The 16,630-nt window shown below is 35.0% G+C and overlaps 2 protein-coding genes across 2 annotated transcripts in view; one reads left to right on the top strand and one right to left on the bottom strand.

Moving 5' to 3' along the window:
• LOC101888435 (protein timeless homolog) overlaps positions 1-16,630 on the bottom strand; it is a 697,464-nt gene that overhangs the window by 168,981 nt on the left and 511,853 nt on the right. The gene's annotated exons all lie outside the window — the stretch shown is intronic.
• LOC101895143 (serine-rich adhesin for platelets) overlaps positions 10,331-16,630 on the top strand; it is a 198,794-nt gene continuing 192,494 nt past the window's right edge. Inside the window, exon 1 of the mRNA XM_059128020.1 lies at positions 10,331-11,259. The gene's annotated coding sequence lies outside the window, so the exon portion shown is untranslated. The remainder of the gene's footprint in view (positions 11,260-16,630) is intronic.

Here is a 16,630-nt window from a genome sequence, read left to right as displayed (position 1 = left end):
ATATCCCAATCCTACTCCGCCAGAGATGTTAATTTCAAATTTCAGGATTCCACCTCTAACGTTCTCCACAATTCAGATTTCACACAATTTAGTACGGTTTAGTACTTTTCATATATATGAGTACACACTTCCAAAACTACATCCTTGCATCGACCCTACTCCTCAACTTTAAATTCGCATTCTAAATTTCAAGTTATTACTCTATCGGTTTACATAATACGAAATGGTACCATTTCGGAAATTTAGTAAGATTTTAGAACTTTTCATACACTTATAGTGCGAATTGCCAAAAAAAAAAAACCTTTGGTACATCTATCATGCACATCATCATACTGATTCGATAAATATAAAGGGTATCATATTTGGTATCTTTTAGTACTTATCGTACCGTTCTAATATGAATTTCCATAATTCAAGCCTTATCTGACACCGTTGAAAAAAGATAGACCCTTACCAAAAATTTCTAACTTCAGCTGTATCGTCTGGGCGTTAGTACTAGATTGCAACAACAACTAATCGATATTGGCATATAAATAAGACGACTATGCTATCGATGTTACCAGCTCTAACATGTAAGCAAAGCCTATAGACGTGCGGGGCCGTCTGTGGTCTATTTTACAGTTAAATTTAATCCAATGGTCATCCAAAATGCTGGACTTCTTCCCTGTCTTTAACTATCCTCTCATACATAATTCCTATTGGTCTCAATTTTGTAATCAGGAAAATTGTTCTCTTTTTGGAACATTTGAACCACTAAATATCAAATATCATCTCCAAATGCAGAGATCCTTCTGTATTTCTACATTTAGACTCAACTACATGATTTGCTTTGCTGCGATATTTGGCTCTATTGTCCAATGAAAATAGCAAAGCCAGAAGTTCGCCTTTTGTTTATTTTAGATTCCGCCTGTTATTGATTTTCACCGTTTCGGTAAAATAAAAATGTAGGTATTTATACCCTATACCACAAGGTGGTCAGGGTATTATGTCTTTGTGCATTTGTTTGTAACAGGCAAACGGAAACGAGATAGACCCATAGTTCCTTTGATCTGCACAGACTCACTTTCTGAGTTGATTTATCAGTCCGTCTGTCCGTCCGTCCGTCCGTCTATCCATGTATTCTTGTGAACAAAATGCAGGTCGCATTTATTATCCGATTGAGATGAAATTTTGCAAACAACATTTGTTTGGCCCAAGGACGAACCCTATTGAAATTGGAGATAATCGGTAAAAATTTAGATATAGCTCTCATATATATCTTCGTCCGATTTGCCTTTTACTGTGCACCAAACGTGTAATATCAGCCCGAATAATATGGAATTTTGCACATACAACCAAATTAGGCCTGAAAATAAGTATGCCAAATTTGATCGAAATCGGTTCAGATATAGCTATAGCTCCCATATATATTGTTCATCCGCTTTGTTATTTTTGTCCTCCGCAGCCGTAATATGCACTCTGTAACAACAATATTCTGGGAAATATATCAAATGCAGCTCAGAAATACATTTGCTAAATTTTATCGAGATCGGTTCAGATTTGGATATAGCTCCCATATATAACTTCGTCCGATGCACCATTTATTGTGCACCAAACGTCTAATATTGGTCCAAATGGGATGGAATTTGGCACATACGACCGAATTTAGTATAGAAGGTAGTATGCCAAATTTGCTGAAGATCGGTTCAGATATAGTTATAGGTCCCATACATATTGTTCATCCGATTTGTTGTATTTGTTACCTACAGCCGTAATATGCACTCCGTAACAACGATATTCAGGGAAATTTATCAAATACAGCTCAGAGATATCTTTGCCAAATTTTATCGAGATCGGTTCAGATTTGGATATAGTTCCCATGTATATTTTTATCCGATTTCAAATTAATTTCGCACCAAATGGGCAATACAAGTCAGAATTTAAAAGATACAAATGCTTCGGCATATTTAGTCCTTTGAATTTTAAATTATAATTATAATCATAGCGTGTATGATTGAATTCTCCCATAAAAACTTTTAATTATTAAGTGGAGCTCAACTAAATTAGCAAAGTGGTGTAGGGTATCATAAAATCGGCAACGGCCGACTTTAGGACTTTCTTTACTGGTTTTTACACAAAAGTAGTGGTCCATTCTACCCGCTGTCCTAAAGGCTAACTTCATGCGAGATTTCGTGTTACATTGTTATTTGTTGGTTCATTTCGCGATAAAAAATATGATAAAATATAAAAAATATCACAAAATAATAAATAATAATATCACAATAAAAAAAAAATATTAACATCTTTTTATGCGATTTTTTTAGATTTTATACCTAGAGGTTATTCCGACTTGACAAAATTTGTCAAAATCTGTCCGGCCCCCCCCCCCTTTCTTTGTATACAAACATTGTATATATTTCGCTATATATATCCGATATATTTACCATTTGCATCTACATCATCTATTACTACAAATGTTATAGTATATTTCACCCACTAAATAATATCCGATGACTATCCAAATTAGAAGACTTTTACCCAGCCCTAAGCTCTAGCCCCATGCTAACTTCCGCGTCGATTGGTATATAATTGCGACCTGTACAGCAACTGCAAAATCAGGAAATTTTTCTGTTTTTGGTCTATTTCAACCCCTAAATATATGCAATCATCTCCGAAAGCAATGGGCTTCTATTTAGACCCAATCCCCAAAAGTGTTGTTTTGTTATAAAAATGGGTTAAATGCCAATTCTGTAAAAATTGCCTATCTTTAGAATCTGTAGAAGATCGATAAGCTATATGTTTACTATTTAAATATTCTCTTTATGTCATATAAATTCTAACTATGAGTATTTGGAATCAGTATGTCACCGATTTATTTGTGAGTGCTCTTCATAAATGTTTTCTCCCACTTAGAAGTGAAAACAGCATTAGCATTTTAAACAACACATAAAACGGCCCTGCGAAGAGACCCTAGAACTGTTCGACTGTAGGCTAACAACTCTATAAGACTTTGTACAAGGTAACTATCACGAATTTCCACCTAATTTATTAACCAAGGTTTCCATGATATATATCGTAATATGATTTAACGACGGAATAGCGTAAACGAATACCAAATATCGAGAACACTTTTCTCTCTAAAACGCCAAAACGGCAAAAAAAATTTATTAATATTGTTTAAGGCAAATTATCCATATTTTGTCTTTTTTGGTTTAGAACCAGCAAACTCTAAATACTACTCTACTTCCTACTGGGTTTTCATTGACTTCAACCCTCCCACTTTCTGGACATTCTCACAATAACCTGTACATTACGTACACCACACCGTATGTCTATCCATTTTGCAGCATATGCAACATTTACCCATTTCAATTGTCAGACCACCGTAGCCACTAAAACAACTGATGTGGTTCCAATATAAGTTGCCATCACCGGTGTCCAGAAAAATTCGAAAACCACTAAGACCACATTAGCAAAGTTATATGTGTGATATTATGGATTTAAATTGCAAAACGTTGGAATCGATCTGTTGAGCATTATCTACATCAACAGATATATTCATTCGGTGACATGTCGTTGGCACTTTTTGTTTTTTGAAATGCAAACTATAATATAAAATAAAAGCTATGTGATTGTATTGGTGGTGTGGGTAAGGTTTTTGTTTTAATTAGAAATGGTCTAAATTGACATAGACACAAGTTATATGGATTTAAAAGTTTGTGCCAAGCAGTTTGAGTTTTGTGACATGAAAACTGTTGGAAGTAGAATATACAATGTAAAAGATAAATAAATTCATTTGCGCACTGGCAAGTTCGATTTGAAATACCAAGCTTTTAACAAATTTTTCCTGATTCGGTAAAAATACGAATGGGGCCATAATCGTACACTCGCGAGGGGGGCCATGTAACGACTTTTTTTACCCTACAACACTATGTGTTGGAGGTATTATAAGTTTGATTGGGCCAAAAATTATGTAACACCACGAAATATTGGTTTCCCACATAGGAAAGTATATATGGATCTTCCTAGCTCGCCGAGCTGAGTCGATCTAGCTATGTATGTCCGTCCGTCTGTCCGTCTGTCCATGTTAATTTGTAATCACTCTACAGGTTGCAATTATGGTCCGATATTCACGAAATTTAGAATGGAGGTGGGGCTAGGGTCAGAATAGAACCCTATTTCTTTTGGAGATGATTGCATAATATTTAGGGGTTGAAATGGACCAAAAACTGAAAAAATTCCTGATTTTGCAGTTGCTCTACAGGTCACAATTATAGACCAATCAAAGCATGGGGCTAGAGCTTAGGGCTGGGTAGAAGCCTTTCAATTTTGATGGTCATCGGGTAATATTTAGTGGGTGAAATAGGCCACAACATTTGTGTTAAATAAAAGTCAAATTTTCCATTAAACCGCGAATATTTTTAATCCCGGCGAGATCAAAAATAGACGAACAGGTCAATTGTGACCGTTACGTAGACATCGATATTAAATATATCAGATATATATATATATATATAGCGAAATATATACAATGTGTATAAAAAAAGGAAGGGGATGTTAGCTAAAATGCTTATATCTCAAGAATGGCTAAACCGATTTTGACAAATTTTGTCAATTCAGAATGCCCTCCTGTCATAAAAGTATAAAATCTAAAAAATCGCAGAAAAATATGCCAATAATGATGTTTATATAGATTTTGTAGTATATTGTGACATTTTTTTTATTTTTTTTATATATTTTATCGCATGCGATTTTTTACTTTTGATTTATAATACTGAAGTGTATATTTTGTAATATTTTTTCACCTTATAACACAAGTATTGCAAATATTGTCCGACCCTCACGAAAATTTTCACAAGGGTAGGGTTGGGCTCAGAAGGGCTAGGCCTATTGGTTTCAAAGATGTCAGCAATATATTAGGGGTTAAAATTAAACAACTAAAAATTTTCCTGATTTTGCAGCCGTTATAAAGGTCACAAATAGAAACCAAAGGACACGAAATCTCGCATAAAGTTAGAGTTTAGGACAGCGGGTACAATGGACCACTAATTTTGTGTGAAAAAATGCCAGCATTACTTACAGGCGATATTCGAACTATTCGAACAAAAGGCGAACTTCTGGCTCTTTTATGCTGATTTCGTTGACGAATTTAGCCAAAAATCGTAGACAAGCAAGTCATATAGATGAGTCTAAATTTGGAGATACGGAGGGGCTTCTTGCTTTTGGAGATATTTAGGGGTTCAAATTAACCAAAAACAGAAATGTTTTTCAGATCACACAATTGAAGCCAATCGACACGTCTGTGAAGAGAGTTAAGGACAGGGAAGAATTCTAGCATTTTGGATGACCACTGGATTATATTTAGCTGTAAAATGGACTACAATAATTATAAGGCCGACGGAGTGCAGGAATATTGGGCAAATGTCCCTAGTCAAAATCCTAATTTAAAAGCGAAATCTTCCAATATGGATTTGGACATAAGGGGGCTTATAACTTATTGTAGTGTTGTATAATATAGTCGGCCTCGCACGACTATAGCCTTTGCTTACTTGTTGAATTATATCTCCATTAATAAAAGAGCAAACTAATCGACTGACTTAAAGATTCATCAAAGCTCTGACGAAAAGGCTAGAATCTTAAAATTTTATGTGAGAGCCACTCTTGGTCCGAAGATGTCAGATAGGGCTGGGTTTATGGAAATTCGTACTGAAAATTACTAAAAGGTACTGAAGTGTATGATGAATGGCCATTCGCACTATAAAGTACAAAAATGTAGTACATTCATGTGAACGGTTCCAGTTAAAAACTTGAAATATGGAATGAGAATCAAGGTTGAGACGTTGGTTCGATATGAGGAGATTGTTTTGGAAGTGTGTACTTATGTATACAAAAAGTACTAAATTTGGTACATTTTGAATTTGGAGGAACAGATGGAGCTGGAATCCGCAAATTGCAAATCAACATTATTGGCGGGATTCCGAAATATGTACTTATTTGTACGAAAAGTACTAAAAAGTGTTTTAATTGGTACAATTTGAATTTTGGCAGAACCCATAGAGTTAGAATCCTGAAATTTGGAAATTAGATTACTATAGCATTGTAGGATTGCAGTATGCAGGAAATTTTGGAAATTTATACTAACGTGTACTAAATAGTACTAAATTGGGACAATTTTAATTTTGGGAGAACCGGCAGTAATGGATTTCTGAAATTTTATTATAAAATTTCCATTGGATTGTATGATGTTGGTAGTTTTGAAAATTCGTACTTATATGTACTAAATTTGTTACAAATTGAAATTTTGGTGAATCAATAGAGCTCGAATTTTTAAATTTGGATATAATGCTTCTATGGGATTGCAAGATTGAGGTTAGAGGAACTGTTAGAAATCTGGAGCGTAGAATTGGGGTATGTAGGAGGTTTTGAAAATTCTTACATATGTGTGCTAAATTTGGTACAATTTAAATTTTGGAAGAACAGGTAGATATTAAATATTGAAAATTGTTAATAATTTTTTTATTGGATTGTTTAATGTACTTGGTTATGGGAATTTTGTACTTATATGAACTAAAATGTACTAAATTTAATACAATATGATTTTGGGTGAACCGCTAGACCTGTAATATAAAAAAATAAGATAATAAGTTTGGTATTGGGTAAAGGGATATAGCTGAAATCCTGAAATTTGAGGTAGAGGTATGTGATCGTGTTTGGAATTGAGATATGTCGGTTGCATTGGAAATGTGTAGTAACTTGGTGTTAGTTGAAATTTGATTTTTAGTTGGTATTTGAGTTGAGATTTGAAGGTGGATTTGAAAATGCATGTATCAGTTTTTCGAAAAGTACTAAATTGAAATAAATTTTATATTTTGCTAACTGTTGGTGTCTACGATTGAGATATGAACAATTTTGCAAAATAAGTACTAAACTGGTACGAAAAGCACAAAATGGCACTATTTTTGGATTATTTTTTTGTTCTCTAGGATGGAGAGATTGTTTTGGAAATTCTGAAATTTGATATTGAGATTATTGATGTCCGTCAAGATAAATTTAAATTTAATTAGCAAAGACACAAACCAAGGTGATTTTTTCTCCGGTTCGCAAAGGGTTAATAAAGAGAGAGAGAGAAAGAGATAGAAAGAGAGAGGGAGTAGTAAACTGTGAAACCCTTAACTCTTCTTTTAAACCGAGAATAAAATATTTAAAAATGAAGCGGTGTCAAAGCTGGGCACAAATGAAAGGTCTCGAGGAGTACTTTCCGAATATATGGACCTTATGATCAAAAAAAATTTCAGACTTAGGAATTTTTTGAATTTTCTGAAGAATTATCAATTTTAGGGAAATTGCAAATAAAAGGGTCCACAGGACATAAAATTGAAAATAAAGCGGTGTCGAGGCTGGGCACAAATGAAAGGTCCCGAGGAGTACTTTTCGAATATGTGGACCTTATAGTCAAAAAGAATTTCAGACTTAGGAATTTTTTAATTTTCTGAAGAGTTATCGCTCAATTTTAGGGAAATTGCAGATAAAAGATTCCACAGAACAGAAACTAAAAATGAAGCGGTGTCGAGGTTGGGCACAAATGAAAGGTCTCGAGTAGTACTTTCCGAATATATGAACCTTATAGTCAAAAAGAATTTCAGACTTAGGAATTTTTTGAATTTTCTGAAGAATTATCAATTTTAGGGAAATTGCAGATAAAAGGGTCCACAGAACATAAACTGAAAATAAAGCGGTGTCAAAGCTGGGCACAAATGAAAGGTCTCGAGGAGTACTTTCCGAATATATGGACCTTATAGTCAAAAAAAAATTTTCGGACTTAGGAATTTTTTGAATTTTCTGAAGAATTATCTCTCAGTTTTAAGGAAATTGCAGATAGAAGGGTCCAGAGAACAGAAACTAAAAATGAAGCGGTGTCGAGGCTGGGCACAAATGACCGAAAAAATGAGCTGAACATATCACAATATTCCATTCGGCAAAGATTGAAAAATGAGTTCGGAGTAAAACCATTGAAATTCCAAAAAGTGCAATAACTTACACCGCAACAGAAAGAAAATAGACTCAAAAGAGCTAAAGATTTGCTTCCCGTGGCCGAAAGTGTTGAAGTGCCGAATTTGGTTTTCTCCGATGAGAAAACATTTGTTGTCCAGCAGTGTGTTAACAAACAAAATGATCTTTTTTTTGCCAAAGAGGTCAGCTGAAAATGTGCACTTTAGGTTGGTCAACAGAACTCAAGCGCCGGCTATGGTGATGATGTGGGCCGCCATAACAGCCGATTGTCGCTCTCCGCTCGTATTTATCGACCGTGGCATCAGAATAAATGCCAAATTTTATCGCGAAAATATTCTGGAAGGGCACGCAAACATTTTGTCCGCAGACCTTGGACATTCCAACAGGACTCAGCACCATCGCACTCGACACGCGCCACCCAAGAATGGTTAAAAATAGGGTCCTCTTTTCATTTCCAGCTCACAATGTCCAGAAAAATCTGGATGGACTGTTGTGTTTGGAGTATTTTGGAAAGCAAGGTTGGCACTAAAAAATACCTCAGTCAAGCGCTTTGCCGGGAATGGGCCAAAATACCGCAGAGCAACATTCGGGTAGCGTATGACGGTTTCATTGGCCGTTTGAAGGCCATAATTCATGCCAAAGGTGACCAATTCGAACAAATCTAAACTTATTCTACACTTTGATTCTATATCCGACTTTTTTTTTCATTCAATAAGATTTAAAAAAAATTAAAAACTATGGCGTTTGACTTTGTTGTTTTTTTTTGTCTCACCCTGTAGAAATGTTAAAATTTGAACGTATATAATTATTTTACTGCAGACATTTAGATGTCACTTAGGAGAATTTTGATGTTGGAAAATTGTACTCATTGGGAGTCGTAAATGGAACATGGGGGAACTTCAATACCATCATCTTAGGAGTACGCGACATGTGTCCGTTTCATTAATTTAACTCTTTAAAAGATATGGAAGGAGAAGCTTACAAGAGCTATTAGATTGGCCTCTATGCCAGGATTTCCGAACAAAGTATAGGTCTATCGTATAAATTAGAAATCAGAAATAATCATTAAAAACTTAAGCGACGGTTCAGCCAGTTACTTCTAGAAATTACATAAAAAGCAATAATAATACAACTGAGGCAACATTGTGATATTTTAATGTAAAATATGAAAAATATATCATTTTGAGGAGCGTCCTCATCCTCATATATCCCCTGCGAAAGTATGCAATTGCCGACAAAAACACTGATACTTTCTCATTTTTTATAAGACTCTAAAACCCTACCTTACTCGTATTTAATCTATTTTCAAAGCAGTTCCCAGTTCCATTTAAATTAAATAAAATTCAATGTGGCAATGACCTTTCCCAAAAAAAGAACAAAAAAAAAAAACTAAAAACAAGCAAAGGACTAGCTCTGCATACCAGTGCAAAAAAAGCAACAAAATAAAGGATTTGCATTGCTATTTCTACAAAAACAAAAGCATCACAATTTTGATGTTTTCGTTCACATAGCTTTGAAGCAGCTTACCAATCCTTCTCTCTCTCAAATGAAAGGATGATTGCAGGCATTCCATTCAAGGACTTTGTTTGTAATAAACACAAGAAAATGAAAACACACACAAAGGTACAAAATTTCAAAACGACGACCCACCACAACAATAACAAGAACTAACGTGAATGCTAACAGGTGAGGAAAACAAGTGAGCATACAGATGGAAAATGAACAGTGCATGCACACACACACACACACACACCGGGAGAGAGAGAGAGTGAGCGGCAGAAAACAAGAAATGTAAACAAAATAAGCACACTTTGATGATAAACAACACAAATAAAACAAAACCGAAAATCATATTTCAGGATAACAGCAACAAAACATTTTTGTTTATGATTACCCAACAAATCTAGCCACCAATCAAGCCACACCACCACCACCAGCCAGTCAGTCAGACAGACAGACAGACAGACATTCCATGAAAGAAAATAAGAAAACATTGTCCAGTGGTCCCAATGCTCAATGAATGCGAACAACATCCCAATATCAAGGACAATCATCATAACAAGGAGCAAACACACTGAGAAAACTTGAGAGAGAGAGGGTTAATTCAGAATGTGGAGAGTAGCGGAATGAATTTTCGGATAATAGAGAGATGGAGAGAGCGTAAGCTTTATCCGTTGTTACAGCGCCGACTCAGTTCTGCTGGCCGGGAGAAATGAACACCCGTCAAATGGCCATGTCGAGTCGCAAGGAATGCAACAATGTTCCAGCAAGGATATAGCCAGCCAGCCAGCAAGGATAACACAAAATGAACAAATATTTAAACTGGTGCCCAACGAAACTGAAGATTTAGTCTACAGCCAAACGTACTACCGTCAAGAACGAAACTTTTAACCAGTCGAAAAGAGAGAACGCGCTAAACGGTTGTAACACAGAGACCCCATTGGTGCCCGCACAAGCCAGGGAATAAACGAAGTGTCCGTTTACACGGGACAAAGTGACTGGTAGTAAAGTGAACAGTGGAAAACATACAAATAAAACGAAATTAAAGTGAAAAAGAAGTTGAAAACTTAATAGAATATCTATCAAGGAGTCTAAAATTATCTAACAATATTTTCAAATAAAATCAGCCTAACATTAACCTGGATATAATCGACAAATAATTGAAACTCCCCTCACATGGATTTATTCAATGTTCCCTTTAAGTTTATGGCACATTTTTGTCCTGTTTTGCCAACGCCAAAGGGATTACCTTAGAGATTTACAATTTCAATATTTGTGTGCATAAGTGTTTGTATTGGCATTCGTCTTCGCCGGGAATAAACAGTTTATGTTAAGGAATTTCCCTTTACACTGACGCACATTCGCTACGACAAGGGGAACAACAAGAATTGTTGTGGGAATTAAGACCCGAATAAAAAAAAAGTTTTATGTTTTTTTTTCGAAGTCTAAAAATAAAATTTGATTGTGTGCCAAAGTTTTGTGTTAATTGCCAAAGTAAATCCCAAAGATAATACCATCAATACAAATAAAAATTTATTTACAATTTAATGAAATATTGGGAAATAAACAAGTCAGGTTATAAAGGGTAAACCAATTAAAATTGAAAAAAAAAAAACAGATATATAAAAATTGAAAACTAAAATTAATAACAAAAGCAAAAACCATATAGAATTGATTTGAATCATCAAAACTAAATAATTTGAAAATATTTTTGAAATAAATATTATATGTGCCAAATGTAAAGGATGCCTGTAAAGGAAATAATTTAGGGTAAGTAAACAAACGAGAAATGTTGAAATTTTTTTTATCGGATTTTATCACCCGCACTAAAATATACCGGCATCTTTTCAACCCATGCACAGTTGTCCACAACCGTGACAAAAATAAACCAGTAAAGAAAGTCTTAAAATCGGGCGGGGCCGACTTTATGATACCCTACACTACTTTGCTAATGTAGAAGAGCCCCACATAACAATTAAAAGTTTTTATGGGAGAAATCAATCATACACGCTATGATAAAAGTTATAATTTAAAGTTCAGAGGACTAAATATGCCGAAGCATTTGTATCTTATAAATTCGGAATTGTATTGCCCATTTGGTGCACAATTCATTTGAAATTGGATAAAGATATATATGGGAGCTATATCCAAATCTGAACCGATCTCGATAAAATTTAGCAAAGATATTTCTGAGCTGTATTTGATATATTTTCCTGAATATCGTTGTTACGGAGTGCATATTACGGTTGCTGGTAACAAATATAACAAATCGGATGAATAATATATATGGAAGCTATAGCTATATCTGAACCGATCTTCACCAAATTTTACATACTAGCTTCTAGACTCAATTCGGTCGTAAGTGCTAAATTCCGTCCAATTTAGACAAATATTAGACGTTTGGTGCACAATAAAAGATAAATCGGACGAAGTTATATATGGGAGCTATATCCAAATCTGAACCGATCTCGATAAAATGTAGCAAATGTATTTCTGAGCTGTATCTGATATATTTCCCCAAATATTGTTGTTGCATAGTGCATATTACGGCTGCGGAGGGCAAAAATAACAAATCGGATGAACAATATATATGGGAGCTATAGCTATATCTGAAGCGATTTCGATCAAATTTGGCATACTTATTTTCAGGCCTAATTTGGTTGTATATGCAAAATTCCATACAATTCAGGCTGATATTACACGTTTGGTGCACAATAAAAGGCAAATCGGACGAAGATATATATGGGAGCCATATCTAAATTTTGACAGATTATCCAATTTCAATAGGGTTCGTCCTTGGACCAAACAAATGATTTGTGCAAAATTTCATCTGGATAGGGCAATATATGCGAACTGTACTTTGTTTACAAAAATACATGGACAGACCGACGGACGGACGGACGGACGGACATGCATAAATCGACTTAGAATGTGATTCTATGCAGATCATCAAAATGAACAATGGGTCTATCTCGTTTCCTTTTGCCTGTTACAAACAAATGCACAAAGACATAATACCCTGACAACCTTGTGGTGTAGGGTATAAAAAACGGAATGCAACAAATTTTGACTGACATTCTCTTAATATATAAAATTGTACTTTTCCAATAATATTATTGAATTCAAAACCCGCATTTGATAGCCCAAACTAGAGAAGGTTGAATTATTATACCCTCCACCATAGCATGGAGGGTGTATTAAGTTTTTCATTCCGTTTGTTACAACTCGAAATATACGTATTTGACACACCAAAGTATATATATTCTTGATCAGCATAAAATTCTAAGTCGATTTAGCGATGTTCGTCTGTCCAGCTTCCGAACGAAATTAAGTAAATTTTACTCAAATGTATCAAATATATATTAGGTGATTTTAGCGACATTATTACAAATTTGGTATTTGAAGTTCGTAAGCCTAAGATAGAAAATTGTCTGTGCAGGTCCACGTCTTCGAATAGCCCCCATATAACGGTATCTCCCGATAATCGGTATTTTGATGATTTTAGCGACATTATTCACCGGAATTGTTTCAAATTTGATATTTGAAGTTCGTAAGCCTAAGACTGAAAATTGTCTGTGTAGGTCTACGTTTTGGTATAGTCCCCATATAATGGCACCTCGCTGTATTCGGTATTTTGGTGATTTTAGCTACACTATTTACCTATTTTTCAAGTTTCGCATTTGAATGTTGCAGTTGCTTGTGACAAAAGTTGCAGGTCCACGTCGTCGTATGGATTAATATAACGGCCACATTCGGTATTTTTAAGATTTAAACAGAATTTTTAACGGATTTAATTTTTTGAAAATTGCCAAATTCGTTCCAAACGGTGGAGTGTATTCAAAGTTCGGGCCGGCCGAACTTACTTTTTTTTCTGATTTTATTCGCTTCCACTTTTTAAGAATGCTGTTAAAATAGGTTACGTTCTGTCATCTAGGACATTTAATGTAACAATCTTTTCGCTATATTATGAGAAATTTAGATTATTGAAGAAATTATGTTTTTCAAAAAATATCCATAATTTTTGTGAGAAAATAATGTTCTATAGAAGTACACGATACTGTCAAAACGTGCCTCAACGAAATAACGGTTTTAGATCCTAGGTCTCTTTTTGAACCAAATCCGCTTCAGGACATTTGGAGTCGATCTAGGGATGTCCGTCCGTCTCTATGGCTGGGTCGCACGATAACTCTGGAAGGGAGTATTTGATTTGGTCCAAACTTTGTACATCGTAATATCCTTCGCAAAAGGTAAAAAAATTCACAACAAATAAGTTACCTTACACAACAAGAAAGGATTTGTGAACATTTTGCAACTGCTAATACTTTTATCAGTCCTTGGTAAGGTGAGAAAATGTGCAATATCGGCCCACGCCATCAAGTACCTCCCACAAAAGGTCAAAATTTTGAAATGTGAAATATGAATCCAATTGTCTTCAATCCTTCCGCACAAGAGATTACAATTTTCTTTAACAATTATTCGCATACAATTGATAATAAATGTTCTATTTTTTTAACTTTACTCATGCCAATAAAGAGTGATTTGTTAAGAGCTTGATAACTTAAAAAAAAAAAAAAAAAACGCATAAAATTTGCAAAATCTCATCGGTTCTTTATTTGAATTGTTAGATTGGTCCATGACATTTACTTTTTGAAGATAATTTCATTTAAATGTTGACCGCGGCTGCGTCTTAGGTGGTCCATTCGGAAAGTCCAATTTTGGGCAACTTTTTCGAGCATATCGGCCGGAATAGCCCGAATTTCTTCGGAAATGTTGTCTTCCAAAGCTGGAATAGTTGCTGGCTTATTTCTGTAGACTTTAGACTTGACGTAGCCCCACAAAAAATAATCTAAAGGCGTCAAATCGCATGATCTTGGTGGCCAACTTACCGGTCCATTTCTTGAGATGAATTGTTCTCCGAAGTTCTCCCTCAAAATGGCCATAGAATCGCGAGCTGTGTGGCATGTAGCGCCATCTTGTTGAAACCACATGTCAACCAAGTTCAGTTGTTCCATTTTTGGCAACAAAAAGTTTGTTAGCATCGAACGATAGCGATCGCCATTCACCGTAACGTTGCGTCCAACAGCATCTTTGAAAAAATTCGGTCCAATGATTCCACCAGCGTACAAACCACACCAAACAGTGCATTTTTCGGGATGCATGGGCAGTTCTTGAACGGCTTCTGGTTGCTCTTCACTCCAAATGCGGCAATTTTGCTTATTTACGTAGCCATTCAACCCAAAATAAGCCTCATCGCTGAACAAAATTTGTCGATAAAAAAGCGGATTTTCTGCCAACTTTTCTAGGGCCCATTCACTGAAAATTCGACGTTGTGGTAGATGAGAAGTCTATTCATGATGAAATGTCAAAGCATACTGAGCATCTTTTTCTTTGACACCATGTCTGAAATCCCACGTGATCTGTCAAATACTAATGCATGAAAATCCTAACCTCAAAAAAAACACCCTTTATTTTCATCAGCAACCACTATAACTGGTACCTCCTGCACATTTCAATATTTTTCGAAAATTATATAAACTGAAGGAAATAGTCGAAAGTAGGAGTTAGGTAATATTGATTCACTCTTACATGCACCTTTCCTGTAAGATGTAAACATTTAAAAAAAATAGAACAATTAAAATTTTTTTTAAGTGAGAAATCAACGCCCTACTTCAAATTACCGATTTTCCCCCACAAAACCAATTAAAACAAGTAAGCCAAGGCTATATTAGTGCGGGGCCTACCATTTGATATTCTACTCTGTTACCTTTGGTTTTAGACCGGCGGCATTTGCTGATAGGTATTCAAATAATTTCACACAAAAGTTGTCATTCCGAGTCGATTGGTTTTCAATTGCGACCTGTAAAACGCCTGAACAATCAGGTTAATTTGATTACTTTGGCACATTTGAACCCCTAAATATACATCTCCCTAATAGGCCTTAATTCTGATTTTAACTCTACCCTCATGCAAAATTTCATGAGGATCGGCCTGAACATAATACCCTCAGCACATATTGCTGCTGGGTGAAGAAAAACTTTAAAAAATGTAAAATACAAAATTTTTAGTCAAATTGAAAAAATCACATGCGATAAAAACTGTGACAAAAATTGAAAAAAAAAAAATGTAACAAAGAATATTCAGTTTTTATACCCTACAACACTATGTGTTGGGGGCTTAGAGCTTAGGGCTAGGCAGAAGTCTTCCAATTTTAATGGTCATCGGGTAATATTTAGTGGGTGAAATAGGCACAACATTTGTGTTAAATAAAAGTCAAAACCGCGAATATTTTTAATCCCGGCGAAATCACAAATAGACAAACAGGTCAATTCTGACCGTTACGTAGATGCCGATAGTAAATATATCGGTTATATATATCGAAATGTATACAATGTGTATATGCAAAGGAAAGGGATGTTAGTTAGAATGCTTATATCTCCAGAATGGCTGGACCGATTTTGACAAATTTTGTCAATGCAGAATGCTCTCTTGACATAAAAGTATAAAATCTAAAAAATCGCAAAAAAATATGCCAATAATGATGTTAATATAGATTTTGTAGTATTTTGTGAAATTTTTTTCATATATTTTATCGCATGCGATTTTTTCAATTTTAATTTTAATATTTTGTAATATTTTTTCACCTTATATTAGGGGGTTGAAATGAACCAACAACTAAACATTTTCCTGAGTTTGAAGCCGTTATAAAGGTCACAAATAGAAACCAAAGGACACGAAATCTCGCACAAAGCTAGAGTTTAGGACAGCGGGTACAATGGACCACTTTGTGTCAAAAAATACCAGCGTTACTTGCAGGCGATATCCGAAATACACAAAAGGCGAACTTCTGGATTTTTTATGATGATTTCGTTGACGAATATAGCCAAATATCGTAGACAAGCAAATCATATAGATGAGTCTAAATTTGGAGATACAGAGGGGCTGCTTGCTTTTGGAGATGATTGAAAAATATTTAGGGGTTCAGATTAACCAAAAACAGAAATGTTTTTCCGATCACACAATTGAAGCCAATCGACACGCCTGTGAAGAGAGTTAAGGACAGGGAAGCATTTTGGATGACCATTAGATTATATTTAGCTGTAAAATGGACTACAACAACTAACAACCCGTTGGAGTGCATAAA

This window comes from Musca domestica, unplaced genomic scaffold, assembly GCF_030504385.1.
Source record: "Musca domestica strain aabys unplaced genomic scaffold, Musca_domestica.polishedcontigs.V.1.1 49, whole genome shotgun sequence".
Classification (NCBI taxonomy): Eukaryota; Metazoa; Arthropoda; class Insecta; order Diptera; family Muscidae; genus Musca; species Musca domestica.
This window is presented reverse-complemented; position numbering and strand designations above follow the sequence as displayed.